General features: G+C 51.8%; 8 non-coding genes across 8 annotated transcripts; all 8 read right to left on the bottom strand.

The window, feature by feature from the left end:
- Window positions 1-1,214: 1,214 nt before the first annotated feature.
- Window positions 1,215-1,287, bottom strand: TRNAK-UUU (transfer RNA lysine (anticodon UUU)). The gene has a single exon. It is a non-coding gene; the product is annotated as a tRNA-Lys (tRNA).
- A 1,560-nt stretch (window positions 1,288-2,847) lies between these two features.
- TRNAK-CUU (transfer RNA lysine (anticodon CUU)) lies at window positions 2,848-2,920 on the bottom strand. Its single transcript has one exon. It is a non-coding gene; the product is annotated as a tRNA-Lys (tRNA).
- A 3,177-nt stretch (window positions 2,921-6,097) lies between these two features.
- Window positions 6,098-6,170, bottom strand: TRNAK-UUU (transfer RNA lysine (anticodon UUU)). Its single transcript has one exon. It is a non-coding gene; the product is annotated as a tRNA-Lys (tRNA).
- A 4,012-nt stretch (window positions 6,171-10,182) lies between these two features.
- TRNAK-UUU (transfer RNA lysine (anticodon UUU)) lies at window positions 10,183-10,255 on the bottom strand. The gene has a single exon. It is a non-coding gene; the product is annotated as a tRNA-Lys (tRNA).
- Window positions 10,256-11,819: 1,564 nt separating this feature from the next.
- Window positions 11,820-11,892, bottom strand: TRNAK-CUU (transfer RNA lysine (anticodon CUU)). The gene has a single exon. It is a non-coding gene; the product is annotated as a tRNA-Lys (tRNA).
- Window positions 11,893-15,899: 4,007 nt separating this feature from the next.
- TRNAK-UUU (transfer RNA lysine (anticodon UUU)) lies at window positions 15,900-15,972 on the bottom strand. The gene has a single exon. It is a non-coding gene; the product is annotated as a tRNA-Lys (tRNA).
- A 4,830-nt stretch (window positions 15,973-20,802) lies between these two features.
- On the bottom strand, window positions 20,803-20,875 carry TRNAN-AUU (transfer RNA asparagine (anticodon AUU)). The gene has a single exon. It is a non-coding gene; the product is annotated as a tRNA-Asn (tRNA).
- A 4,006-nt stretch (window positions 20,876-24,881) lies between these two features.
- On the bottom strand, window positions 24,882-24,954 carry TRNAN-AUU (transfer RNA asparagine (anticodon AUU)). The gene has a single exon. It is a non-coding gene; the product is annotated as a tRNA-Asn (tRNA).
- Window positions 24,955-27,608: the final 2,654 nt, after the last annotated feature.

Here is a 27,608-nt window from a genome sequence, read left to right as displayed (position 1 = left end):
GCACATTCAAAAGCAGTATCTTCCCCAGTCCCGGGATCAAATCCTGCTGCCGACATAAAGTAGTTTTCATATCTACTTTAATCATAACACCAGCGGGGGTGAGACTTTAAACTCCTCTTTTTGAAAGGATGGTGGTGGAACAGGACGGACCGGAGCGGACTCCGAGCTCGCTGTAAGCACGGGCGGCTCAGGCTAGGAAAGGGCGCAGGAAAGGCTCGGCCTAGGACTGCTCCCAGCGGCGCCTCCCAGGGCGGGAAGTGCTGCGTTGTGTGGAGTCCTGTGGGAATCGTGAGGCAAACTGCAGGATGTGTGTGTGTGTAGTTTTAAGCATCAGCGAAATATCTGAAAAAGGTGAGAGTTAATGTTAAACCCGAAAATGGATAAGCCTTTAAAAAGCATCACGCCCAACATGGGGCTCAAAACAACGAGCCTGAGATTAAGAGCCTCATGCTCTACCGACTGAGCTAGCCGGGCTGCTGTGCCTATGTCATTTCACACATCCTCTGTGTGTTCTTTGTGAGGAAGTAGTGTGTGGTTATCCCAGGAGGCCCCTTTGTTTCATTTTCTCTGCTGCTGACTCGACACAGGCACCTTTCTCTTTCTCCATCTCTCGCTCTACCCCAGTCTTATGTCCCCATCAGTCTCTCTGGAGCTCACTCTGGTACATACATGCATCTGTCGTCTCAACCTGTCTTTGGGCACATGCTTAAATGTCCAGTAGAGAACAGTGTGAACTCTCCCTGTTTCGCGAGGTGGCAGTCAGCCTCCAGAGCCGTGTTCCGGAGGCTGCCGCAATGGCCGAGCGGTGTAAGGTGCCACATTCAAGAGCTGTATCTTCCCCAGTCCAGTGATCAAATCCGCTGCTGACATAAAGTCGTTTTCATACCTACTTTAATCATAACACCAGCGGGGATGAGACCTTAAACTCCTCTTTTTGAAAGGATGGGTGGGAACAGGACGGACCTGAGCAGACTCCGAGCTCGCTGTAAGCACGGGCGGCTCAGGCTAGGAAAGGGCGCAGGAAAGGCTCGGCCTAGGACCGCTCACAGCGGCGCCTCCCAGGGCGGGAAGTGCTGCGTTGTGTGGAGTCCTGTGGGAATCGTGAGGCAAACTGCAGGATGTGTGTATGTGTAGTTTTAAGGCTCAGCGAAATATCTGAAAAATGTGAGAGTTAATGTTAAACCCGAAAATGGAGAAGCCTTTAAAAAGCATCTCGCCCAACGTAGGGCTCGAAACCACGACCCTGAGATTAAAAGTCTCATGCTCTTCCGACTGAGCTAGCCGGGCTTCTGTGCCTATGTCATTTCACACACCCTCTGTGTGTTCTTTGTGAGGAAGTAGTGTGTGGTTATCCCAGGAGGCCCCTTTGTTTCATTTTCTGTGCTGCTGACTCGACACAGGCACCTTTCTCTTTCTCCATCTCTCGCTCTACCCCAGTCTTATGTCCCCATCAGTCTCTCTGGAGCTCACTCTGGTACATACATTCATCTGTCCTCTCAACCTGTCTCTGGGCACATACTTAAATGTCCAGTAGAGAACAGTGTGAACTCTCCCTGTTTCCCGAGATGGCATTCAGCCTCCAGAGGAATGCTCCGGAGGCTGCCGGAATGGCCTAGTGGTGTAAGGTGCCACATTCAAGAGCAATTTCTTCCCCACTCCAGTGATCAAATCCCTCTCCCGACATAAAATAGTTTTCATACCTACTTTAATCATAACACCAGCGGGGTTGAGACCTTAAACTCCTCTTTTTGAAAGGATGGGGGAGAGACAGGATGGACCGGAGCGGACTCCGAGCTCGCTGTAAGCACGAGCGGCTCAGGCTAGGAAAGGGCGCAGGAAAGGCTCGGCCTAGGACCGCTCCCAGCGGCGCCTCCCAGGGCGGGAAGTGCTGCGTTGTGTGGAGTCCTGTGGGAATCGTGAGGCAAACTGCAGGATGTGTGTGTGTGTAGTTTTAAGCCTCAGCGAAATATCTGAAAAAGGTGAGAGTTAATGTTAAACCCGAAAATGGATAAGCCTTTAAAAAGCATCACGTCCAACGTGGGGCTCAAACCCACGACCCTGAGATTAAGAGTCGCATGCTCTACCGACTGAGCTAGCCGGGCTGCTGTGCCTATGTCATTTCTCACATCCTCTGAGTGTTCTTTGTGAGGAAGTAGTGTGTGGTTATCCCAGGATGCCCCTTTGTTTCATTTTCTCTGCTGCTGACTCGACACAGGCACCTTTCTCTTTCTCCATCTCTCGCTCTACCCCAGTCTTATGTCCCCATCAGTCTCTCTGGAGCTCACTCTGGTACATACATGCATCTGTCCTCTCAACCTGTCTCTGGGCACATACTTAAATGTCCAGTAGAGAACAGTGTGAACTCTCCCTGTTTCGCGAGGTGGCAGTCAGCTTCCAGAGCCATGTTCCAGAGGCTGACGGAATGGCCGAGCGGTATAAGTGCCACATTCAAGAGGAGTGTCTTCCCCAGTCCCGTGATCAAATCCCGCTGCTGACATAAAGTAGTTTTCATACCTACTTTAATCATACCACCAGCGGGGATGAGACCTTAAACTCCTCTTTTTGAAAGGATGGGGGGGGGACATGACAGACCGGAGCGGACTCCGAGCTCGCTGTAAGTACGGGCGGCTCAGGCTAGGAAAGGGCGCAGGAAAGGCTCGGCCTAGGACCGCTCCCAGCGGCGCCTCCCAGGGCGGGAAGAGCTGCGTTGTGTGGAGTCCTGTGGGAATCGTGAGGCAAACTGCAGGATGTGTGTGTGTGTGTAGTTTTAAGCCTCAGCAAAATATATCTGAAAAAGGTGAGAGTTAATGTTAAACCCGAAAATGGAGAAGCCTTTAAAAAGCATCACGCCCAACGTGGGGCTCGAACCCACGACCCTGAGATTAAGAGTCTCATGCTCTACCGACTGAGCTAGCCAGGCTGATGTGCCTATGTCTTTTCACACACCCTCTGTGTGTTCTTTGTGAGGAAGTAGTGTGTGGTTATCCCAGGAGGCCCCTTGGTTTCATTTTCTCTGCTGCTGACTCGACACAGGCACCTTTCTCTTTCTCCATCTCTCGCTCTACTCCAGTCTTATGTCCCCATCAGTCTCTCTGGAGCTCACTCTGGTACATACATGCATCTGTCGTCTCAACCTGTCTCTGGGCACATACTTAAATGTCCAGTAGAGAACAGTATGAACTCTCCCTGTTTTGCGAGGTGGCAGTCAGCCTCCAGAGCTGTGTTCCGGAGGCTGCGGGAATGGCAGAGCGGTGTAAGGTGCCACATTCTAGAGCAGTATCGTCCCCAGTCCCGTGATCAAATGCCGCTGCTGACATAAGGTAGTTTTCATACCTACTTTAATCATAACACCAGCAGGGATGAGACCTTAAACTCTTCTTTTTGAAAGGATGGGGGGGACAGGACGGACCGGAGCGGACTCCGAGCTCGCTGTAAGCACGGGCAGCTCAGGCTAGGAAAGGGCGCAGGAAAGGCTGGGCCTAGGACCGCTCCCAGCGGCGCCTCCCAGGGCGTGAAGTGCTGCGTTGTGTGGAGTCCTGTGGGAATCGTGAGGCAAACTGCAGGATGTGTGTGTGTGTGTAGTTTTAAGCCTCAGCAAAATATATCTGAAAAAGGTGAGAGTTAATGTTAAACCCGAAAATGGAGAAGCCTTTAAAAAGCATCACACCCAACGTGGGGCTCCAACCCACAACCCTGAGATTAAGAGTCTCATGCTCTACCGACTGAGCTAGCCGGGCTGCTGTTCCTATGTCATTTCACACACCCTCTGTGGGTTCTTTGTGAGGAAGTAGTGTGTGGTTATCCCAGGAGGCCCCTTTGTTTCATTTTCTCTGCTGCTGACTCGACATAGGCATCTTTCTCTTTCTCCATCTCTAGCTCTACCCCTGTCTTATGTCCCCATCAGTCTCTCTGGAGCTCACTCTGGTACATACATGCATCTGTCCTCTCAACCTGTCTTTGGGCACATACTTGAATGTCCAGTAGAGAACAGTGTGAACTCTCCCTGTTTCGCGAGGTGGCAATCAGCCTCCAGAGCCGTGTTCGGGAGGCTGCCGGAATTTCCGAGCGGTGTAAGGCACCACATTCAAGAGCAGTATCTTCCCCAGTCCTGTGATCAATTCCCGCTGCCGACATAAAGTAGTTTTCATACCTACTTTAATCATAACACCAGCGGGGATGAGACCTTAAACTTCTCTTTTTGAAAGGATGGGGGGGTACAGGACGGACCGGACCGGACTCCGAGCTCGCTGTAAGCACGGGCGGATCAGGCTACGAAAGGCTCGGACAAGGACCGCTCCCAGCGGCGCCTCCCAGGGCGGGAAGTGCTGCGTTGTGTGGAGTCCTGTGGGAATCATGAGGCAAACTGCAGGATGTGTGTTTGTGTAGTTTTAAGCCTCAGCGAAATATCTGAAAAAGGTGAGAGTTAATGTTAAACCCGAAAATGGAGAAGCCTTTAAAAAGCATCATGCCCAACGTGGGGCTCGAACCCACGACCCTGAGATTAAGAGTCTCATGCTCTACCGACTGAACTTGCCAGGCTGCTGTTCCTATGTCATTTCACACACCCTCTGTGTATTCTTTGTGAGGAAGTAGTGTGTGGTTATCCCAGTAGGCCCCTTTGTTTCATTTTCTCTGCTGCTGACTCGACACAGGCATCTTTCTCTTTCTCCATCTCTCGCTCTACCTCAGTCTTATGTCCCCATCAGTCTCTCTGGAGCTCACTCTGGTACATACATGCATCTGTCCTCTAAACCTGTCTCTTGTCACATACTTGAATGTCCAGTAGAGAACAGTGTGAACTCTCCCTGTTTCGCGAGGTGGCAGTCAGCCTCCAGAACCGTGTTCGGGAGGCTGCCGGAATTTCCGAGCGGTGTAAGGCGCCACATTCAAGAGCAGTATCTTCCCCAGTCCTGTGATCAATTCCCGCTGCCGACATAAAGTAGTTTTCATACCTACATTAATCATAACACCAGCGGGGTTCAGACCTTAAACTCCTCTTTTTGAAAGGATGGGGGGGAGATAGGACGGACCGGAGCGAACTCCGAGCTCGCTGTAAGCACGGGCGGCTCAGGCTAGGAAAGGGCGCAGGAAAGGCTCGGCCTAGGACAGCTCCCAGCGGCGCCTCCCAGGGTGGGAAGTGCTGCGTTGTGTGGAGTCCTGTGGGAATCATGAGGCAAACTGCAGGATGTGTGTGTGTGTAGTTTTAAGCCTCAGCGAAATATCTGAAAAAGGTGAGACTTAATGTTAAACCCGAAAATGGATAAGCCTTTAAAAGAAATCACGCCCAACATGGGGCTCGAACTCACGACCCTGAGATTAAGAGTCTCATGCTCTACCGACCGAGATAGTCGGATTGCTGTGCCTTTGTCATTTCACACACCCTCTGGGTGTTCTTTGTGAGGAAGTAGTGTGTGGTTATCCCAGGAGGCCCCTTTGTTTCATTTTCTCTGCTGCTGACTCGACACAGGCACCTTTCTCTTTCTCCATCTCTCGCTCTACCCCAGTCTTATGTCCCCATCAGTCTCTCTGGAGCTCACTGTGGTACATACATGCATCTGTCCTCTCAACCTGTCTCTGGGCACATACTTAAATGTCCAGTAGAGAACAGTGTGAACTCTCCCTGTTTCGCGAGGTGGCAGTCAGCCTCCAGAGCCGTGTTCCGGAGGCTGCCGGAATGGCCGAGCGGTGTAAGGTGCCACATTCAAGAGCAGTATCTTCCCCTGTCCTGTGATCAAATCCCGCTGCTGAGATAAAGTAGTTTTCATACCTGCTTTAATCATAACACCAGCGGGGATGAGACCTTAAACTCCTCTTTTTGAAAGGATGGGGGGGGACAGGACGGACCGGAGCGGACTCCGAGCTCGCTGTAAGCACGGGTGGCTCAGGCTAGGAAAGGGCGCAGGAAAGGCTCGGCCTAGGACCGCTCCCATCGGCGCCTCCCAGGGTGGGAAGTGCTGCGTTGTGTGGAGTCCTGTGGGAATCGTGAGGCAAACTGCAGGATGTGTGTGTGTGTGTAGTTTTAAGCCTCAGCGAAATATCTGAAAAAGGTGAGAGTTAATGTTAAACCCGAAAATGGAGAAGCCTTTAAAGAGCATCACGCCCAACGTGGGGCTCGAACCCACGACCCTGAGATTAAAAGTTTCATGCTCTACCGACTGACCTAGCCAGGCTGCTGTGCCTATGTCATTTCACAAACGCTCTGTGTGTTCTTTGTGAGGAAGTAGTGTGTGGTTATCCAAGGAGGCCCCTTTGTTTCATTTTCTCTGCTGCTGACTCGACACAGGCACCTTTCTCTTTCTCCATCTCTCGCTCTACCCCAGTCTTATGTCCCCATCAGTCTCTCTGGAGCTCACTCTGGTACATACATGCATCTGTCCTCTCAACCTGTCTCTGGGCACATACTTAAATGTCCAGAAGAGAACAGTGTGAACTCTCCCTGTTTCGCAAGGTGGCAGTCAGCCTCCAGAGACGTGTTCTGGAGGCTGCCGGAATGGCTGAGCCGTGTAAGGTGCCACATTAAAGAGCAGTATTTTCCCCAGTCCTGTGATCAAATCCCGCTGCTGACATAAAGTAGTTTTCATACCTACTTTAATCATAACACTAGCGGGGATGAGACCTTAAACTCCTCTTTTTGAAAGGATGGGAAGGGGGGGGGGGACAGGACGGACCGGAGCGGACTCCGAGCTCGCTGTAAGCACGGGCGACTTAGGCTAGGAAAGGGAGCAGGAAAGGCTCGGCCTAGGACCACTCCCAGCGGCGCCTCCCAGGGCGGGAAATGCTGCATTGTGTGGAGTCCTGTGGGAATCATGAGGCAAACTGCAGGATGTGTGTTTCTGTATTTTTAAGCCTCAGCGAAATATCTGAAAAAGGTGAGAGTTAATGTTAAACCCAAAAAGGGAGAAGCGTTTAAAAAGCATCACGCCCAACGTGGGGCTCGAACCCACGACCATGAGATTAAGAGTCTCATGCTCTACCAACTGAGCAACCCTGGCTGCTGTGCCTATAGCATTTCACACACCCTCTGTGTGTTCTTTGTGAGGAAGTATTATGTGGTTATCCCAGGAGGCCCCTTTGTTTCATTTTCTCTGCTGCTGACTCGACTCAGGCACCTTTCTCTTTCTCCATCTCTCGCTCTACACCAGTCTTATGTCCCCATCAGTCTCTCTGGAGCTCACTCTGGTACATACATGCATCTGTGCACTCAACCTGTCTCTGGGCACATACTTAAATGTCAAGTAGAGAACAGTGTGAACTCTCCCTGTTTCGCGAGCTGGCAGTCAGCCTCCAGAGGCGTGTTTTGGAGGCTGCCGGAATGGCCGAGCGGTGTGAGGCGCCACATTCAAGAGCAGTATCTTCCCCAGTCCTGTGATCAAATACCACTGCCAATATAAAGTAGTTTTCATACCTACTTTAATCATAACACCAGCGGGGATGAGACCTTAAAATCCTCTTTTTGAAAAAATGGGGGGGGGACAGGACGGAGCGGAGCGGACTCCGAGCTCGCTGTAAGCACGTGCGGCTCAGGCTAGGAAAGGGCGCAGGAAAGGCTTGGCCTAGGACCGCTCCCAGCGGCGCCTCCCAGGGCGGGAAGTGCTGCATTGTGAGGAGTCCGGTGGGAATCGTGAGGCAAACTGCAGGATGTGTGTGTGTGTGTAGTTTTAAGCCTCAGCGAAATATCTGAAAAAGGTGAGAGTTAATGTTAAACCCGAAAATGGAGAAGCCTTTAAAAAGCATCACGCCCAACGTGGGGCTCAAACCCATGACCCTGAGATTAAGAGTTTCATGCACTACCGACTGAGCTAGCCGGGCTGTTGTGCCTATGTCATTTCACACACCCTCTTTGTGTTCTTTGTGAGGAAGTAGTGTGTGGTTATCCCAGGAGGCCCCTTTGTTTCATTTTCTCTGCTGCTGACTCGACACAGGCACCTTTCTCTTTCTCCATCTCTCGCTCTACCCCAGTCTTATGTCCCCATCAGTCTCTCTGGAGCTCACTGTGGTACATACATGCATCTGTCCTCTCAACCTGTCTCTGGGCACATACTTAAATGTCCAGTAGAGAACAGTGTGAACTCTCCCTGTGTCGCGAGGTGGCAGTCAGCCTCCAGAGCGGTGTTCCGGAGGCTGCCGGAATGGCCGAGCGGTATAAGGCGTCACATTCAAGAGCAGTATCTTCCCCAGTCCCGTGGTCAAATCCAGCTGCTGACATAAAGTAGTTTTCATACCTACTTTAATCATAACACCAGCGGGGATGAGACCTTAAACTCCTCTTTTTGAAAGGATGAGGGGGGGACAGGACGGACCGGAGCGGACTCCGAGCTCGCTGTAAGCACGGGCGGCTCAGGCTAGGAAAGGGCGCAGGAAAGGCTCGGCCTAGGACCACTCCCAGCGGCGCCTCTCAGGGCGGGAAGTGCTGCGTTGTGTGGAGTCCTGTGGGAATCTTGAGGCAAACTGCAGGATGTGTGTGTGTGTGTAGTTTTAAGCCTCAGCAAAATATCTGAAAAAGGTGAGAGTTAATGTTAAACCCGAAAATGGAGAAGCCTTTAAAAAGCATCACACCCAACTTGGGGCTCAAACCCACGACCCTGAGATTAAGAGGCTCCTGCTCTACCAACTGAGCTAGCCGGGCTGCTGTCCTTATGTCATTTCACACACCCTCTGTGTGTTCTTTGTGAGGAAGTAGTGTGTGGTTATCCCAGGAGGCCCCTTTGTTTCATTTTCTCTGCTGCTGACTCGACACAGGCACCTTTCTCTTTCTCCATCTCTCGCTCTACCCCAGTCTTATGTCCCCATCGGTCTCTCTGGAGCTCACTCTGGTACATACATGCATCTGTCCTCTCAACCTGTCTCTGGGCACATACTTCAATGTCCAGTAGAGAACAGTGTGAACTCTCCCTGTGTCGCGAGGTGGCAGTCAGCCTCCAGAGCAGTGTTCCGGAGGCTGGCGGAATGGCCGAGCGGTGTAAGGCGCCACATTCAAGAGCAGTATCTTCCCCCGTCCCGTGGTAAAATCCTGCTGCTGACATAAAGTAGTTTTCATATCTACTTTAATCATAACACCAGCGGGGATGAGACCTTAAACTCCTCTTTTTGAAAGGATGGGGGGGGACAGGACGGACTGGAGCGGACTCCGAGCTCGCTGTAAGCACGGGCGGCTCAGGCTAGGAAAGGGCGCAGGAAAGGCTCGGCCTAGGACCGCTCCCAGTGGCGCCACGCAGGGCGGGAAGTGCTGCGTTGTGTGGAGTCCTGTGGGAATCGTGAGGCAAACTGCAGGATGTGTGTGTGTGTAGTTTTAAGCCTCAGCGAAATATCTGAAAAAGGTGAGAGTTAATGTTCAACCCGAAAATGGAGAAGCCTTTAAAAAGCATCACGCCCAACGTGGGGCTCGAACACACGACCCTGAGATTAAGAGTCTCATGCTCTACCGACTGAGCTAGTCAGGCTGCTGTGCCTATGTCATTTCACACACCCTCTGTGTGTTCTTTGTGAGGAAGTAGTGTGTGGTTATCCCAGGAGGCCCCTTTGTTTCATTTTCTCTGCTGCTGACTCGACACAGGCACCTTTCTCTTTCTCCATCTCTCGCTCTATCCCAGTCTTAAGTCCCCATCAGTCTCTCTGGAGCTCACTCTGGTACATACATGCATCTGTCCTCTCAACCTGTCTCTGGGCACATACTTAAATGTCTAGTAGAGAACAGTGTGAACTCTCCCTGTTTCGCGAGGTGGCAGTCAGCCTCCAGAGCCATATCCAGAGGCTGCCGGAATGGCCGAGCGGTGTAAGGTGCCACATTCAAGAGCAGTATCTTCCCCAGTCCTGTGATCAAATCCCGCTGCTGAGATAAAGTAGTTTTCATACCTACTTTAATCATAACACCAGCGGGGATGAGACCTTAAACTCCTCTTTTTGAAAGGATGGGGGGGGACAGGACGGACCGGAGCGGACTCTGAGCTCGCTGTAAGCACGGGTGGCTCAGGCTAGGAAAGGGCGCAGGAAAGGCTCGGCCTAGGACCGCTCCCAGCGGCGCCTCCCAGGGTGGGAAGTGCTGCGTTGTGTGGAGTCCTGTGGGAATCGTGAGGCAAACTGCAGGATGTGTGTGTGTGTGTAGTTTTAAGCCTCAGCGAAATATCTGAAAAAGGTGAGAGTTAATGTTCAACCCGAAAATGGAGAAGCCTTTAAAAAGCATCACGCCCAACGTGAGGCTCGAACCCACGACCTTGAGATTAAAAGTCTCATGCTCTACCGACTGAGCTAGCCAGGCTGCTGTGCCTATGTCATTTCACACACGCTCTGTGTGTTCTTTGTGAGGAAGTAGTGTGTGGTTATCCAAGGAGGCCCCTTTGTTTCATTTTCTCTGCTGCTGACTCGACACAGGCACCTTTCTCTTTCTCCATCTCTCGCTCTACCCCAGTCTTATGTCCCCATCAGTCTCTCTGGAGCTCACTCTGGTACATACATGCATCTGTCCTCTCAACCTGTCTCTGGGCACATACTTAAATGTCCAGAAGAGAACAGTGTGAACTCTCCCTGTTTCGCAAGGTGGCAGTCAGCCTCCAGAGACGTGTTCTGGAGGCTGCCGGAATGGCTGAGCGGTGTAAGGCGCCACATTCAAGAGCAGTATTTTCCCCAGTCCTGTGATCAAATCCTGCTGCCGACATAAAGTAGTTTTCATACCTACTTTAATCATAACACCAGCGGGGATGAGACCTTAAACTCCTCTTTTTGAAAGGATGGGAACGGGGGGGGGGACAGGACGGACCGGAGCGGGCTCCGAGCTCGCTGTAAGCACGGGCGACTTAGGCTAGGAAAGGGAGCAGGAAAGGCTCGGCCTGGGACCACTCCCAGCGGCGCCTCCCAGGGCGGGAAGTGCTGCATTGTGTGGAGTCCTGTGGGAATCATGAGGAAAACTGCAGGATGTGTGTTTCTGTATTTTTAAGCCTCAGCGAAATATCTGAAAAAGGTGAGAGTTAATGTTAAACCCAAAAAGGGAGAAGCGTTTAAAAAGCATCACGCCCAACGTGGGGCTCGAACCCACGACCCTGAGATTAAGAGTCTCATGCTCTACTGACTGAGCTACCCGGGCTGCGTTGCCTATACCATTTCACACACCCTCTGTGTGTTCTTTGTGAGGAAGTATTATGTGGTTATCCCAGGAGGACCCTTTGTTTCATTTTCTCTGCTGCTGACTCGACTCAGGTCCCTTTCTCTTTCTCCATCTCTCGCTCTACCCCAGTCTTATGTCCCCATCAGTCTCTCTGGAGCTCACTCTGGTACATACATGCATCTGTGCACTCAACCTGTCTCTGGGCACATACTTAAATGTCAAGTAGAGAACAGTGTGAACTCTCCGTTTCGCGAGCTGGCAGTCAGCCTCCAGAGGCGTGTTATGGAGGCTGCCGGAATGGCCGAGCGGTGTGAGGTGCCACATTCAAGAGCAGTATCTTCCCCAGTCCTGTGATCAAATACCACTGCCAACATAAAGTAGTTTTTATACCTACTTTAATCATAACACCAGCGGGGATGAGACCTTAAACTCCTCTTTTTGAAAGGATGAGGGGGGGACAAGACGGACCGGAGCGGACTCCGAGCTCGCTGTAAGCACGGGCGGCTCAGGCTAGGAAAGGGCGCAGGAAAGGCTCGGCCTAGGACCACTCCCAGCGGCGCCTCTCAGGGCGGGAAGTGCTGCGTTGTGTGGAGTCCTGTGGGAATCGTGAGGCAAACTGCAGGATGTGTGTGTGTGTGTAGTTTTAAGCCTCAGCAAAATATCTGAAAAAGGTGAGAGTTAATGTTAAACCCGAAAATGGAGAAGCCTTTAAAAAGCATCACACCCAACGTGGGGCTCGAACCCACGACCCTGAGATTAAGAGTCTCATGCTCTACCAACTGAGCTAGCCGGGCTGCTGTCCCTATGTCATTTCACACACCCTCTGTGTGTTCTTTGTGAGGAAGGAGTGTGTGGTTATCCCAGGAGGCCCCTTTGTTTCATTTTCTCTGCTGCTGACTCGACACAGGCACCTTTCACTTTCTCCATCTCTCGCTCTACCCCAGTCTTATGTCCCCATCGGTCTCTCTGGAGCTCACTCTGATACATACATGCATTTGACCTCTCAACCTGTCTCTGGGCACATACTTAAATGTCCAGTAGAGAACAGTTTTAACGCTCCCTGTTTCGCGAGGTGGCAGTCATCCTCCAGAGGTGTGTTCCGGAGGCTGCCGGAATGGCCGAGCGGTGTAAGGTGCCACATTCAAGAGCAGTATCTTCCCCAGTCCTGTAATCAAATTGCGCTGCTGACATAACGTAGTTTTCATACCTACTTTAATCATAACACCGGCGGGGATGAGACTTTAAACTCCTCTTTTTGAAAGGATGGGGGGGGACAGGACGGACCGGAGCGGACTCCGAGCTCGCTGTAAGCACGGGCGGCTCAGGCTAGGAAAGGGCGCAGGAAAGGCTCGGCATAGGACAGCTCCCAGCGGCGCCTCCCAGGGCGGGAAGTGCTGTGTTGTGTGGAGTCCTGTGCGAATCGTGAGGCAAACTGCAGGATGTGTGTGTGTGTGTAGTTTTAAGCCTCAGCGAAATATCTGAAAAAGGTGAGAGTTAATGTTAAACCCGAAAATGGAGAATCCTTTAAAAAGCATCACACCCAACATGGGGCTCGAACCCACGACCCTGAGATTAAGAGTCTCATGCACTAACGACTGAGCTAGCCGGGCTGCTGTGCCTATGTCATTTCACACACCCTCTGTGTGTTCTTTGTGAAGAAGTAGTGTGTGGTTATCCCAGGAGGCCCCTTTGTTTCATTTTCTCTGCTGCTGACTCGACACAGGCACCTTTCTCTTTCTCCATCTCTCGCTCTACTCCAGTCTTCTGTCCCCATCAGTCTCTCTGGAGCTCACTGTGGTACATACATGCATCTGTCCTCTCAACCTGTCTCTGGGCACATACTTAAATGTCCAGTAGAGAACAGTGTGAACTCTCCCTGTGTCGCGAGGTGGCAGTCAGCCTCCAGAGCGGTGTTCCGGAGGCTGCCGGAAAGGCCGAGCGGTGTAAGGCGTCACATTCAAGAGCAGTATCTTCCCCAGTCCCGTGGTCAAATCCAGCTGCTGACATAAAGTAGTTTTCATACCTACTTTAATCATAACACCAGCGGGGATGAGACCTTAAACTCCTCTTTTTGAAAGGATGAGGGGGGGGACAGGACGGACCGGAGCGGACTCCGAGCTCGCTGTAAGCACGGGCGGCTCAGGCTAGGAAAAGGCGCAGGAAAGGCTCGGCCTAGGACCACTCCCAGCGGCGCCTCTCAGGGCGGGAAGTGCTGCGTTGTGTGGAGTCCTGTGGGAATCGTGAGGCAAACTGCAGGATGTGTGTGTGTGTGTAGTTTTAAGCCTCAGCAAAATATCTGAAAAAGGTGAGAGTTAATGTTAAACCCGAAAATGGAGAAGCCTTTAAAAAGCATTACTCCCAACTTGGGGCTCAAATCCACGACCCTGAGATTAAGAGGCTCCTGCTCTACCAAATGAGCTAGCCGGGTTGCTGTCCCAATGTAATTTCACACACCCTCTGTGTGTTCTTTGTGAGGAAGTAGTGTGTGGTTATCCCAGGAGGCCCCTTTGTTTCATTTTCTCTGCTGCTGACTCGACACAGGCACCTTTCTCTTTCTCCATCTCTCGCTCTACCCCAGTCTTATGTCCCCATCGGTCTCTCTGGAGCTCACTCTGGTACATACATGCATCTGTCCTCTCAACCTGTCTCTGGGCACATACTTAAATGTCCAGTAGAGAACAGTGTGAACTCTCCCTGTGTCGCGAGGTGGCAGTCAGCCTCCAGAGCCGTGTTCCACAGGCTGCCGGAATGGCCGAGCAGTGTAAGGCGGCACATTCAAGAGCAGTATCTTCCCCAGTCCCTTGATCAAATCCCGCTGCTGACATAAAGTAGTTTTCATACCTACTTTAATCATAACACCAGCGGGGATGAGACTTTAAACTCCTCTTTTTGAAAGGATGGGGGGGGACAGGACGGACTGGAGCGGACTCCGAGCTCGCTGTATGCACGGGCGGTTCAGGCTAGGAAAGGGCGCAGGAAAAGCTCGGCATAGGACCGCTCCCAGCGGCGCCTCCCAGGGCAGGAAGTGCTGCGTTGTGTGGAGTCCTGTGGGAATCGTGAGGCAAACTGCAGGATGTGTGTGTGTGTGTAGTTTTAAGCCTCAGCAAAATATCTGAAAAATGTGTGAGTTAATATTAAACCCGAAAATGGAGATTCCTTTAAAAAGCATCACTCCTACGTGGGGCTCGAACCCACGACCCTGAGATTAAGAGTCTCATGCTCTACCGACTGAGCTAGTCAGGCTGCTGTGCATATATCATTTCACACACCCTCTGTGTGTTCTTTGTGAGGAAGTAGTGTGTGGTTATCCCAGGAGGCCCCTTTGTTTCATTTTCTCTGCTGCTGACTCGACACAGGCACCTTTCTCTTTCTCCATCTCTCGCTCTACCCCAGTCTTATGTCCCCATCGGTCTCTCTGGAGCTCACTCTGGTACATACATGCATCTGTCCTCTCAACCTGTCTCTGGGCACATACTTCAATGTCCAGTAGAGAACAGTGTGAACTCTCCCTGTGTCGCGAGGTGGCAGTCAGCCTCCAGAGCAGTGTTCCGGAGGCTGGCGGAATGGCCGAGCGGTGTAAGGCGCCACATTCAAGAGCAGTATCTTCCCCCGTCCCGTGGTAAAATCCTGCTGCTGACATAAAGTAGTTTTCATATCTACTTTAATCATAACACCAGCGGGGATGAGACCTTAAACTCCTCTTTTTGAAAGGATGGGGGGGGACAGGACGGACTGGAGCGGACTCCGAGCTCGCTGTAAGCACGGGCGGCTCAGGCTAGGAAAGGGCGCAGGAAAGGCTCGGCCTAGGACCGCTCCCAGTGGCGCCACCCAGGGCGGGAAGTGCTGCGTTGTGTGGAGTCCTGTGGGAATCGTGAGGCAAACTGCAGGATGTGTGTGTGTGTAGTTTTAAGCCTCAGCGAAATATCTGAAAAAGGTGAGAGTTAATGTTCAACCCGAAAATGGAGAAGCCTTTAAAAAGCATCACGCCCAACGTGGGGCTCGAACACACGACCCTGAGATTAAGAGTCTCATGCTCTACCGACTGAGCTAGTCAGGCTGCTGTGCCTATGTCATTTCACACACCCTCTGTGTGTTCTTTGTGAGGAAGTAGTGTGTGGTTATCCCAGGAGGCCCCTTTGTTTCATTTTCTCTGCTGCTGACTCGACACAGGCACCTTTCTCTTTCTCCATCTCTCGCTCTATCCCAGTCTTATGTCCCCATCAGTCTCTCTGGAGCTCACTCTGGTACATACATGCATCTGTCCTCTCAACCTGTCTCTGGGCACATACTTAAATGTCTAGTAGAGAACAGTGTGAACTCTCCCTGTTTCGCGAGGTGGCAGTCAGCCTCCAGAGCCATATCCAGAGGCTGCCGGAATGGCCGAGCGGTGTAAGGTGCCACATTCAAGAGCAGTATCTTCCCCAGTCCTGTGATCAAATCCCGCTGCTGAGATAAAGTAGTTTTCATACCTACTTTAATCATAACACCAGCGGGGATGAGACCTTAAACTCCTCTTTTTGAAAGGATGGGGGGGGACAGGACGGACCGGAGCGGACTCCGAGCTCGCTGTAAGCACGGGTGGCTCAGGCTAGGAAAGGGCGCAGGAAAGGCTCGGCCTAGGACCGCTCCCAGCGGCGCCTCCCAGGGTGGGAAGTGCTGCGTTGTGTGGAGTCCTGTGGGAATCGTGAGGCAAACTGCAGGATGTGTGTGTGTGTGTGTAGTTTTAAGCCTCAGCGAAATATCTGAAAAAGGTGAGAGTTAATGTTCAACCCGAAAATGGAGAAGCCTTTAAAAAGCATCACGCCCAACGTGAGGCTCGAACCCACGACCTTGAGATTAAAAGTCTCATGCTCTACCGACTGAGCTAGCCAGACTGCTATGCCTATGTCATTTCACACACGCTCTGTGTGTTCTTTGTGAGGAAGTAGTGTGTGGTTATCCAAGGAGGCCCCTTTGTTTCATTTTCTCTGCTTCTGACTCGACACAGGCACCTTTCTCTTTCTCCATCTCTCGCTCTACCCCAGTCTTATGTCCCCATCAGTCTCTCTGGAGCTCACTCTGGTACATACATGCATCTGTCCTCTCAACCTGTCTCTGGGCACATACTTAAATGTCCAGAAGAGAACAGTGTGAACTCTCCCTGTTTCGCAAGGTGGCAGTCAGCCTCCAGAGACGTGTTCTGGAGGCTGCCGGAATGGCTGAGCGGTGTAAGGCGCCACATTCAAGAGCAGTATTTTCCCCAGTCCTGTGATCAAATCCTGCTGCCGACATAAAGTAGTTTTCATACCTACTTTAATCATAACACCAGCGGGGATGAGACCTTAAACTCCTCTTTTTGAAAGGATGGGAACGGGGGGGGGGGGACAGGACGGACCGGAGCGGGCTCCGAGCTCGCTGTAAGCACGGGCGACTTAGGCTAGGAAAGGGAGCAGGAAAGGCTCGGCCTAGGACCACTCCCAGCGGCGCCTCCCAGGGCGGGAAGTGCTGCATTGTGTGGAGTCCTGTGGGAATCATGAGGAAAACTGCAGGATGTGTGTTTCTGTATTTTTAAGCCTCAGCGAAATATCTGAAAAAGGTGAGAGTTAATGTTAAACCCAAAAAGGGAGAAGCGTTTAAAAAGCATCACGCCCAACGTGGGGCTCGAACCCACGACCCTGAGATTAAGAGTCTCATGCTCTACTGACTCAGCTACCCGGGCTGCGTTGCCTATACCATTTCACACACCCTCTGTGTGTTCTTTGTGAGGAAGTATTATGTGGTTATCCCAGGAGGACCCTTTGTTTCATTTTCTCTGCTGCTGACTCGACTCAGGCCCCTTTCTCTTTCTCCATCTCTCGCTCTACCCCAGTCTTATGTCCCCATCAGTCTCTCTGGAGCTCACTCTGGTACATACATGCATCTGTGCACTCAACCTGTCTCTGGGCACATACTTAAATGTCAAGTAGAGAACAGTGTGAACTCTCCCTGTTTCGCAAGCTGGCAGTCAGCCTCCAGAGGCGTGTTATGGAGGCTGCCGGAATGGCCGAGCGGTGTGAGGTGCCACATTCAAGAGCAGTATCTTCCCCAGTCCTGTGATCAAATACCACTGCCAACATAAAGTAGTTTTTATACCTACTTTAATCATAACACCAGCGGGGATGAGACCTTAAACTCCTCTTTTTGAAAGGATGAGGGGGGGACAGGACGGACCGGAGCGGACTCCGAGCTCGCTGTAAGCACGGGCGGCTCAGGCTAGGAAAGGGCGCAGGAAAGGCTCGGCCTAGGACCACTCCCAGCGGCGCCTCTCAGGGCGGGAAGTGCTGCGTTGTGTGGAGTCCTGTGGGAATCGTGAGGCAAACTGCAGGATGTGTGTGTGTGTGTAGTTTTAAGCCTCAGCAAAATATCTGAAAAAGGTGAGAGTTAATGTTAAACCCGAAAATGGAGAAGCCTTTAAAAAGCATCACACCCAACGTGGGGCTCGAACCCACGACCCTGAGATTAAGAGGCTCCTGCTCTACCAACTGAGCTAGCCGGGCTGCTGTCCCTATGTCATTTCACACACCCTCTGTGTGTTCTTTGTGAGGAAGGAGTGTGTGGTTATCCCAGGAGGCCCCTTTGTTTCATTTTCTCTGCTGCTGACTCGACACAGGCACCTTTCACTTTCTCCATCTCTCGCTCTACCCCAGTCTTATGTCCCCATCGGTCTCTCTGGAGCTCACTCTGGTACATACATGCATTTGACCTCTCAACCTGTCTCTGGGCACATACTTAAATGTCCAGTAGAGAACAGTTTTAACGCTCCCTGTTTCGCGAGGTGGCAGTCATCCTCCAGAGGTGTGTTCTGGTGGCTGCCGGAATGGCCGAGCGGTGTAAGGTGCCACATTCAAGAGCAGTATCTTCCCCAGTCCTGTGATCAAATTGCGCTGCTGACATAACGTAGTTTTCATACCTACTTTAATCATAACACCGGCGGGGATGAGACTTTAAACTCCTCTTTTTGAAAGGATGGGGGGGGACAGGACGGACCGGAGCGGACTCCGAGCTCGCTGTAAGCACGGGCGGCTCAGGCTAGGAAAGGGCGCAGGAAAGGCTCGGCATAGGACAGCTCCCAGCGGCGCCTTCCAGGGCGGGAAGTGCTGTGTTGTGTGGAGTCCTGTGCGAATCGTGAGGCAAACTGCAGGATGTGTGTGTGTGTGTAGTTTTAAGCCTCAGCGAAATATCTGAAAAAGGTGAGAGTTAATGTTAAACCCGAAAATGGAGAATCCTTTAAAAAGCATCACACCCAACATGGGGCTCGAACCCACGACCCTGAGATTAAGCGTCTCATGCACTAACGACTGAGCTAGCCGGGCTGCTGTGTCTATGTCATTTCACACACCCTCTGTGTGTTCTTTGTGAAGAAGTAGTGTGTGGTTATCCCAGGAGGCCCCTTTGTTTCATTTTCTCTGCTGCTGACTCGACACAGGCACCTTTCTCTTTCTCCATCTCTCGCTCTACTCCAGTCTTCTGTCCCCATCAGTCTCTCTGGAGCTCACTGTGGTACATACATGCATCTGTCCTCTCAACCTGTCTCTGGGCACATACTTAAATGTCCAGTAGAGAACAGTGTGAACTCTCCCTGTGTCGCGAGGTGGCAGTCAGCCTCCAGAGCGGTGTTCCGGAGGCTGCCGGAAAGGCCGAGCGGTGTAAGGCGTCACATTCAAGAGCAGTATCTTCCCCAGTCCCGTGGTCAAATCCAGCTGCTGACATAAAGTAGTTTTCATACCTACTTTAATCATAACACCAGCGGGGATGAGACCTTAAACTCCTCTTTTTGAAAGGATGAGGGGGGGGACAGGACGGACCGGAGCGGACTCCGAGCTCGCTGTAAGCACGGGCGGCTCAGGCTAGGAAAAGGCGCAGGAAAGGCTCGGCCTAGGACCACTCCCAGCGGCGCCTCTCAGGGCGGGAAGTGCTGCGTTGTGTGGAGTCCTGTGGGAATCGTGAGGCAAACTGCAGGATGTGTGTGTGTGTGTAGTTTTAAGCCTCAGCAAAATATCTGAAAAAGGTGAGAGTTAATGTTAAACCCGAAAATGGAGAAGCCTTTAAAAAGCATTACTCCCAACTTGGGGCTCAAATCCACGACCCTGAGATTAAGAGGCTCCTGCTCTACCAAATGAGCTAGCCGGGCTGCTGTCCCAATGTAATTTCACACACCCTCTGTGTGTTCTTTGTGAGGAAGTAGTGTGTGGTTATCCCAGGAGGCCCCTTTGTTTCATTTTCTCTGCTGCTGACTCGACACAGGCACCTTTCTCTTTCTCCATCTCTCGCTCTACCCCAGTCTTATGTCCCCATCGGTCTCTCTGGAGCTCACTCTGGTACATACATGCATCTGTCCTCTCAACCTGTCTCTGGGCACATACTTAAATGTCCAGTAGAGAACAGTGTGAACTCTCCCTGTGTCGCGAGGTGGCAGTCAGCCTCCAGAGCCGTGTTCCACAGGCTGCCGGAATGGCCGAGCAGTGTAAGGCGGCACATTCAAGAGCAGTATCTTCCCCAGTCCCTTGATCAAATCCCGCTGCTGACATAAAGTAGTTTTCATACCTACTTTAATCATAACACCAGCGGGGATGAGACTTTAAACTCCTCTTTTTGAAAGGATGGGGGGGGACAGGACGGACTGGAGCGGACTCCGAGCTCGCTGTATGCACGGGCGGTTCAGGCTAGGAAAGGGCACAGGAAAGGCTCGGCATAGGACCGCTCCCAGCGGCGCCTCCCAGGGCGGGAAGTGCTGCGTTGTGTGGAGTCCTGTGGGAATCGTGAGGCAAACTGCAGGATGTGTGTGTGTGTGTAGTTTTAAGCCTCAGCAAAATATCTGAAAAAGGTGAGAGTTAATATTAAACCCGAAAATGGAGATTCCTTTAAAAAGCATCACTCCTACGTGGGGCTCGAACCCACGACCCTGAGATTAAGAGTCTCATGCTCTACCGACTGAGCTAGTCAGGCTGCTGTGCATATATCATTTCACACACCCTCTGTGTGTTCTTTGTGAGGAAGTAGTGTGTGGTTATCCCAGGAGGCCCCTTTGTTTCATTTTCTCTGCTAATGACTCGACACAGGCACCTTTCTCTTTCTCCATCTCTCGCTCTATCCCAGTCTTATGTCCCCATCAGTCTCTCTGGAGCTCACTCTGGTACATACATGCATCTGTCCTCTCAACCTGTCTCTGGGCACATACTTAAATGTCCAGTAGAGAACAGTGTGAACTCTCCCTGTTTCGCGAGGTGGCAGTCAGCCTCCAGAGCCATATCCAGAGGCTGCTGGAATGGCCGAGCGGTGTAAGGTGCCACATTCAAGAGCAGTATCTTCCCCAGTCCTGTGGTCAAATCCCACAGCTGACATAAAGTAGTTTTCATACCTACTTTAATCATAACACCAGCGGGGATGAGACCTTAAACTCCTCTTTTTGAAAGGATGGGGGGGAACAGGATGGACCGGAGCGGACTCCGAGCTCGCTGTAAGCACGGGCGGCTCAGGCTAGGAAAGGGCGCAGAAAAGGTTCGGCCAAGGACCGCTCCCAGCGGTGCCTCCCAGGGCGGGAAGTGCTGCGTTGTGTGGAGTCCTGTGGGAATCGTGAGGCAAACTGCAGGATGTGTGTGTGTGTAGTTTTAAGCCTCAGCGAAATATCGGAAAAAGGTGAGAGTTAATGTTAAACCCGAAAATGGAGAAGCCTTTAAAAAGCATCACACCCAACGTGGGGCTCTAACCCACGACCTTGAGATTAATATTCTCATGCTCTACCGACTGAGCTAGCCGGGCTGCTGTGCTTATGTCATTTCACACAGCCTCTGTGTGTTCTTTGTGAGGAAGTAGTGTCTGGTTATGCCAGGAGGCACCTTTGTTTCAATTTCTCTGCTGCTGACTCGACACAGGCACCTTTCCCTTTCTCCATCTCTCGCTCTACCCCAGTCTTATGTCCTCATCAGTCTCTCTGGAGCTCACTCTGGTACATACATGCATCTGTCCTCTCAACCTGTCTCTGGGCACATACTTAAATGTCCAGTAGAGAACAGTGTGAACTCTCCCTGTTTCGCGAGGTGGCAGTCAGCCTCCAGAGCCATGTTCTGGAGGCTGCCGGAATGGCCGAGCGGTGTAAGGTGCCACATTCAAGAGCAGTATCTTCCCCAGTCCTGTGATCAAATCCGGCTGCTGAGATAAAGTAGTTTTCATACCTACTTTAATCATAACACCAGCGGGGATGAGACCTTAAACTCCTCTTTTTGAAAGGATGAGGGGGGGACAGGACGGACCGGAGCGGACTCCGAGCTCGCTGTAAGCACGGGCGGCTCAGGCTAGGAAAGGGTGCAGGAAAGGCTCGGCCTAGGACCACTCCCAGCGGCGCCTCTCAGGGCGGGAAGTGCTGCGTTGTGTGGAGTCCTGTGGGAATCGTGAGGCAAACTGCAGGATGTGTGTGTGTGTGTAGTTTTAAGCCTCAGCAAAATATCTGAAAAAGGTGAGAGTTAATGTTAAACCCGAAAATGGAGAAGCCTTTAAAAAGCATCACACCCAACGTGGGGCTCGAACCCACGACCCTGAGATTAAGAGGCTCCTGCTCTACCAACTGAGCTAGCCGGGCTGCTGTCATCTTTGTCGTTTCACACACCCTCTGTGTGTTCTTTGTGAGGAAGTAGTGTGTGGTTATCCCAAGAGGCCCCTTTGTTTCATTTTCTCTGCTGCTGACTCGACACAGGCACCTTTCACTTTCTCCATCTCTCGCTCTACCCCAGTCTTATGTCCCCATCGGTCTCTCTGGAGCTCACTCTGGTACATACATGCATTTGACCTCTCAACCTGTCTCTGGGAACATAATTAAATGTCCAGTAGAGAACAGTTTTAACGCTACCTGTTTCGCGAGGTGGCAGTCATCCTCCAGAGGTGTGTTCCGGAGGCTGCCGGAATGGCCGAGCGGTGTAAGGTGCCACATTCAAGAGCAGTATCTTCCCCAGTCCTGTGATCAAATTGCGCTGCTGACATAATGTAGTTTTCATACCTACTTTAATCATAACACCAGCGGGGATGAGACTTTAAACTCCTCTTTTTGAAAGGATGGGGGGGGACAGGACGGACCGGAGCGGACTCCGAGCTCGCTGTAAGCACGGGCGGCTCAGGCTAGGAAAGGGCGCAGGAAAGGCTCGGCATAGGACAGCTCCCAGCGGCGCCTCCCAGGGCGGGAAGTGCTGTGTTGTGTGTAGTCCTGTGGGAATCGTGAGGCAAACTGCAGGATGTGTGTGTGTGTGTAGTTTTAAGCCTCAGCGAAATATCTGAAAAAGGTGAGAGTTAATGTTAAACCCGAAAATGGAGAATCCTTTAAAAAGCATCACGTCCAACGTGGGGCTCGAACCCACGACCCTGAGATTAAGAGTCTCATGCACTACCGACTGAGCTAGCCGGGCTGCTGTGCCTATGTCATTTCACACACCCTCTGTGTGTTCTTTGTGAAGAAGTAGTGTGTGGTTATCCCAGGAGGCCCCTTTGTTTCATTTTCTCTGCTGCTGACTCGACTCAGGCACCTTTCTCTTTCTCCATCTCTCGCTCTACCCCAGTCTTATGTCCCAATCAGTCTCTCTGGAGCTCACTCTGGTACATACATGCATCTGTCCTCTCAACCTGTCTCTGGGCACATACTTAAATGTCCAGTAGAGAACAGTGTGAACTCTCCCTGTGTCGCGAGGTGGCAGTCAGCCTCCAGAGCTGTGTTCCGGAGGCTGCCGGAATGGCCGAGCGGTGTAAGGCGTCACATTCAAGAGCAGTATCTTCCCCAGACCAATGGTCAAATCCCGCTGCTGACATAAAGTAGTTTTCATACCTACTTTAATCATAACACCAGTGGGGATGAGACTTTAAACTCCTCTTTTTGAAAGGATGGGGGGGGACAGGACGGACCGGATCGGACTCCGAGCTCACAGTAAGCACGGGCGGCTCAGGCTAGGAAAGGGCGCAGGAAAGGCTCGGCATAGGACCGCTCCCAGCGGCGCCTCCCAGGGTGGGAAGTGCTGCGTTGTGTGGAGTCCTGTGGGAATCGTGAGGCAAACTGCAGGATGTGTGTGTGTGTGTAGTTTTAAGCCTCAGCAAAATATCTGTAAAAGGTGAGAGTTAATGTTAAACCCGAAAATGGAGAAGCCTTTAAAAAGCATCACACCCAACGTGGGGCTCGAACCCACGACCCTGAGATTAAGAGTCTCAAGCTCTACCGACTGAGCTAGTCAGGCTGCTGTGCCTATGTTCATTTCACACACCCTCTGTGTGTTCTTTGTGAGGAAGTAGTGTGTGGTTATCCCAGGAGGCCCCTTTGTTTCATTTTCTCTGCTGCTGACTCGACACAGGCACCTTTCTCTTTCTCCATCTCTCGCTCTACCCCAGTCTTATGTCCTCATCAGTCTCTCTGGAGCTCACTCTTGTACATACATGCATCTGTCCTCTCAACCTGTCTCTGGGCACATACTTAAATGTCCAGTAGAGAACAGTGTGAACTCTCGCTGTTTCGCGAGGTGTCAGTCAGCCTCCAGAGAAGTGTTTCGGAGGCTGCCGGAATGACCGAGCGGTGTGAGGCGCCACATTCAAGAGCAGTATCTTCCCCCGTCCCGTGGTCAAATCCTGTTGCTGACATAAAGTAGTTTTCATATCTACTTTAATCATAACAACAGCGGGATGAGCCCTTAAACTCCTCTTTTTGAAAGGATGGGGGGGGACAGGACGGACTGGAGCGGACTCCGAGCTCGCTGTAAGCACGGGCGGCTCAGGCTAGGAAAGGGCGCAGGCAAGGCTCGGCCTAGGACCGCTCCCAGTGGCGCCACCCAGGGCGGGAAGTGCTGCGTTGTGGGGAGTCCTGTGGGAATCGTGAGGCAAACTGCAGGATGTGTGTGTGTGTAGTTTTAAGCCTCAGCGAAATATCTGAAAAAGGTGAGAGTTAATGTTAAACCCGAAAATGGAGAAGCCTTTAAAAAGCATCACACCCAACGTGGGGCTCGAACCCACGACCCTGAGATTAAGAGTCTCATGCACTACCGACTGAGCTAGCCGGGTTGCAGTGCCTATATTATTTCACATACCCTCTGTGTGTTCTTTGTGAGGAAGTAGTATGTGGTTATCCCAGGAGGCCCCTTTGTTTCATTTTCTCTGCTGCTGACTCGACACAGGCACCTTTCTCTTTCTCAATCTCTCGCTCTACCCCAGACTTATGTCCCCATCAGTCTCTCTGGAGCTCACTCTGGTACATACATGCATCTGTCCTCTCAGCCTGTCTCTGGGCACATACTTAAATGTCCAGTAGAGAACAGTGTGAACTCTCCCTGTGTCGCGAGGTGGCAGTCAGCCTCCAGAGGCGTGTTCCACAGGCTGCCGGAATGGCCGAGCAGTGTAAGGCGCCACATTCAAGAGCAGTATCTTCCCCAGTCCCGTGATCAAATCCCGCTGCTGACATAAAGTAGTTTTCATACCTACTTTAATCATAACACCAGCGGAGATGAGACTTTAAACTCCTCTTTTTGAAAGGATGGGGGGGGGACAGGACGGACTGGAGCGGACTCCGAGCTCGCTGTAAGCACGGGCGGCTCAGGCTAGGAAAGGGCGCAGGAAAGGCTCGGCCTAGGACTGCTCCCAGCGGCGCCTCCCAGGGCGGGAAGTGATGCGTTGTGTGGAGTCCTGTGGGAATCGTGAGGCAAACTGCAGGATGTGTGTGTGTGTAGTTTTAAGCCTCAGCGAAATATCTGAAAAAGGTGAGAGTTAATGTTAAACCCGAAAATGGAGAAGCCTTTAAAAATCATCATGCCCAACGTGGGGCTCGAACCCACGACCTTGAGATTAATAGTCTCATGATCTACCGACTGAGCTAGTCGGGCTGCTGTCCCTATGTCATTTCACACACCCTCTGTGTGTTCTTTGTGAGGAAGTAGTGTGTGGTTATCCCAGGAGGCCCCTTTGTTTCATTTTCTCTGCTGCTGACTCGACACAGGCACCTTTCTCTTTCTCCATCTCTCGCTCTACCCCAGTCTTATGTCCCCATCGGTCTCTCTGGAGCTCACTCTGGTACATACATGCATTTGTCCTCTCAACCTGTCTCTGGGCACATACTTAAATATCGAGTAGAGAACAGTGTGAACGCTCCCTGTTTCGCGAGGTGGCAGTCATCCTCCAGAGCTGTGTTCCGGAGGCTGCCGGAATGGCCGAGCGGTGTAAGGTGCCACATTCAAGAGCAGTATCTTCCCCAGTTCTTTGATCAAATCGCGCTGCTGACATAAAGTAGTTTTCATACCTACTTTAATCATAACACCAGCGGGTATGAGACTTTAAACTCCTCTTTTTGAAAGGATGGGGGGGGACAGGACGGACCGGAGCGGACTCCGAGCTCGCTGTAAGCACGGGCGGCTCAGGCTAGGAAAGGGCGCAGGAAAGGCTCGGCATAGGAACGCTCCCAGCGGCGCCTCCCAGGGCGGGATGTGCTGCGTTGTGTGGAGTCCTGTGGGAATCGTGAGGCAAACTGCAGGATGTGTGTGTGTGTGTAGTTTTAAGCCTCAGCGAAATATCTGAAAAAGGTGAGAGTTAATGTTAAACCCGAAAATGGAGAAGCATTTAAAAAGCATCACGCCCAACGTGGGGCTCGAACCCACGTCCCTGAGATTAAGAGTCTCATGCACTACCGACTGAGCTAGCCGGGATGCTGTGCCTATGTCATTTCACACACCCTCTTTGTGTTCTTTGTGAGGAAGTAGTTTGTGGTTATCCCAGGAGGCCCCTTTGTTTCATTTTCTCTGCTGCTGACTCGACACAGGCACCTTTCTCTTTCTCCATCTCTCGATCTACCTCAGTCTTATGTCCCCATCAGTCTCTCTGGAGCTCACTGTGGTACATACATGCATCTGTCCTCTCAACCTGTCTCTGGGCACATACTTAAATGTCCAGTAGAGAACAGTGTGAACTCTCCCTGTGTCGCGAGGTGGCAGTCAGCCTCCAGAGCAGTGTTCCGGAGGCTGCCGGAATGGCTGAGCGGTGTAAGGCGCCACATTCAAGAGCTGTATCTTCCCCAGTCCTTTGGTCAAATCCTGCTGCTGACATAAAGTAGTTTTCATACCTACTTTAATCATAACACCAGCGGGGATGAGACCATAAACTCCTCTTTTTGAAAGGATGGGGGGGTACAGGATGGACCGGAGCGGACTTCGAGCTCGCTGTAAGCACGGGCGGCTCAGGCTAGGAAAGGGCGCAGGAAAGGCTCGGGCTAGGACCACTCCCAGCAGCGCCTCCCAGGGCGGGAAGTGCTGCGTTGTGTGGAGTCCTGTGGGAATCGTGAGGCAAACTGCAGGATGTGTGTGTGTGTAGTTTTAAGCCTCAGCGAAATATCTGAAAAAGGTAAGAGTTAATGTTAAACCCGAAAATGGAGAAGCCTTTAAAAAGCATCACTCCCAATGTGGGGCTCGAACCCACAACCCTGAGATTAAGAGGCTCCTGCTCTACCAACTGAGCTAGCCGGGCTGCTGTCCCTAAGTCATTTCACACACCCTCTGTGTGTTCTTTGTGAGGAAGTAGTGTGTTGTTATCCCAGGAGGCCCCTTTGTTTCATTTTCTCTGCTGCTGACTCGACACAGGCACCTTTCTCTTTCTCCATCTCTCGCTCTACCCCAGTCTTATGTCCCCATCGGTCTCTCTGGAGCTCACTCTGGTACATACATGCATTTGTCCTCTCAACCTGTCTCTGGGCACATACTTAAATGTCGAGTAGAGAACAGTGTGAACGCTCCCTGTTTCGCGAGGTGGCAGTCATCCTCCAGAGCTGTGTTCCGGAGGCTGCCGGAATGGCCGAGCGGTGTAAGGTGCCACATTCAAGAGCAGTATCTTCCCCAGTTCTTTGATCAAATCGCGCTGCTGACATAAAGTAGTTTTCATACCTACTTTAATCATAACACCAGCGGGGATGAGACTTTAAACTCCTCTTTTTGAAAGGATGGGGGGGAACAGGACGGACCGGAGCGGACTCCGAGCTCGCTGTAAGCACGGGCGGCTCAGGCTAGGAAGGGGCGCAGGAAAGGCTCGGCATAGGACCGCTCCCAGCGGCGCCTCCCAGGGCGGGATGTGCTGCGTTGTGTGGAGTCCTGTGGGAATCGTGAGGCAAACTGCAGGATGTGTGTGTGTGTGTAGTTTTAAGCCTCAGCGAAATATCTGAAAAAGGTGAGAGTTAATGTTAAACCCGAAAATGGAGAAGCCTTTAAAAAGCATCACTCCCAACGTGGGGCTCGAACCCACGACCCTGAGATTAAGAGTCTCATGCACTACCGACTGAGCTAGCCCGGCTGCTGTGCCTATGTCATTTCACACACCCTCTTTGTGTTCTTTGTGAGGAAGTAGTTTGTGGTTATCCCAGGAGGCCCCTTTGTTTCATTTTCTCTGCTGCTGACTCGACACAGGCACCTTTCTCTTTCTCCATCTCTCGCTCTACCTCAGTCTTATGTCCCCATCAGTCTCTCTGGAGCTCACTGTGGTACATACATGCATCTGTCCT

The sequence above is a fragment of the Pleurodeles waltl genome, chromosome 6, assembly GCF_031143425.1.
Source record: "Pleurodeles waltl isolate 20211129_DDA chromosome 6, aPleWal1.hap1.20221129, whole genome shotgun sequence".
Lineage (NCBI taxonomy): Eukaryota > Metazoa > Chordata > Amphibia > Caudata > Salamandridae > Pleurodeles > Pleurodeles waltl.
Note: the sequence above shows the minus strand (reverse complement) of the source record. Positions and strands in the feature narration are given on the sequence as shown.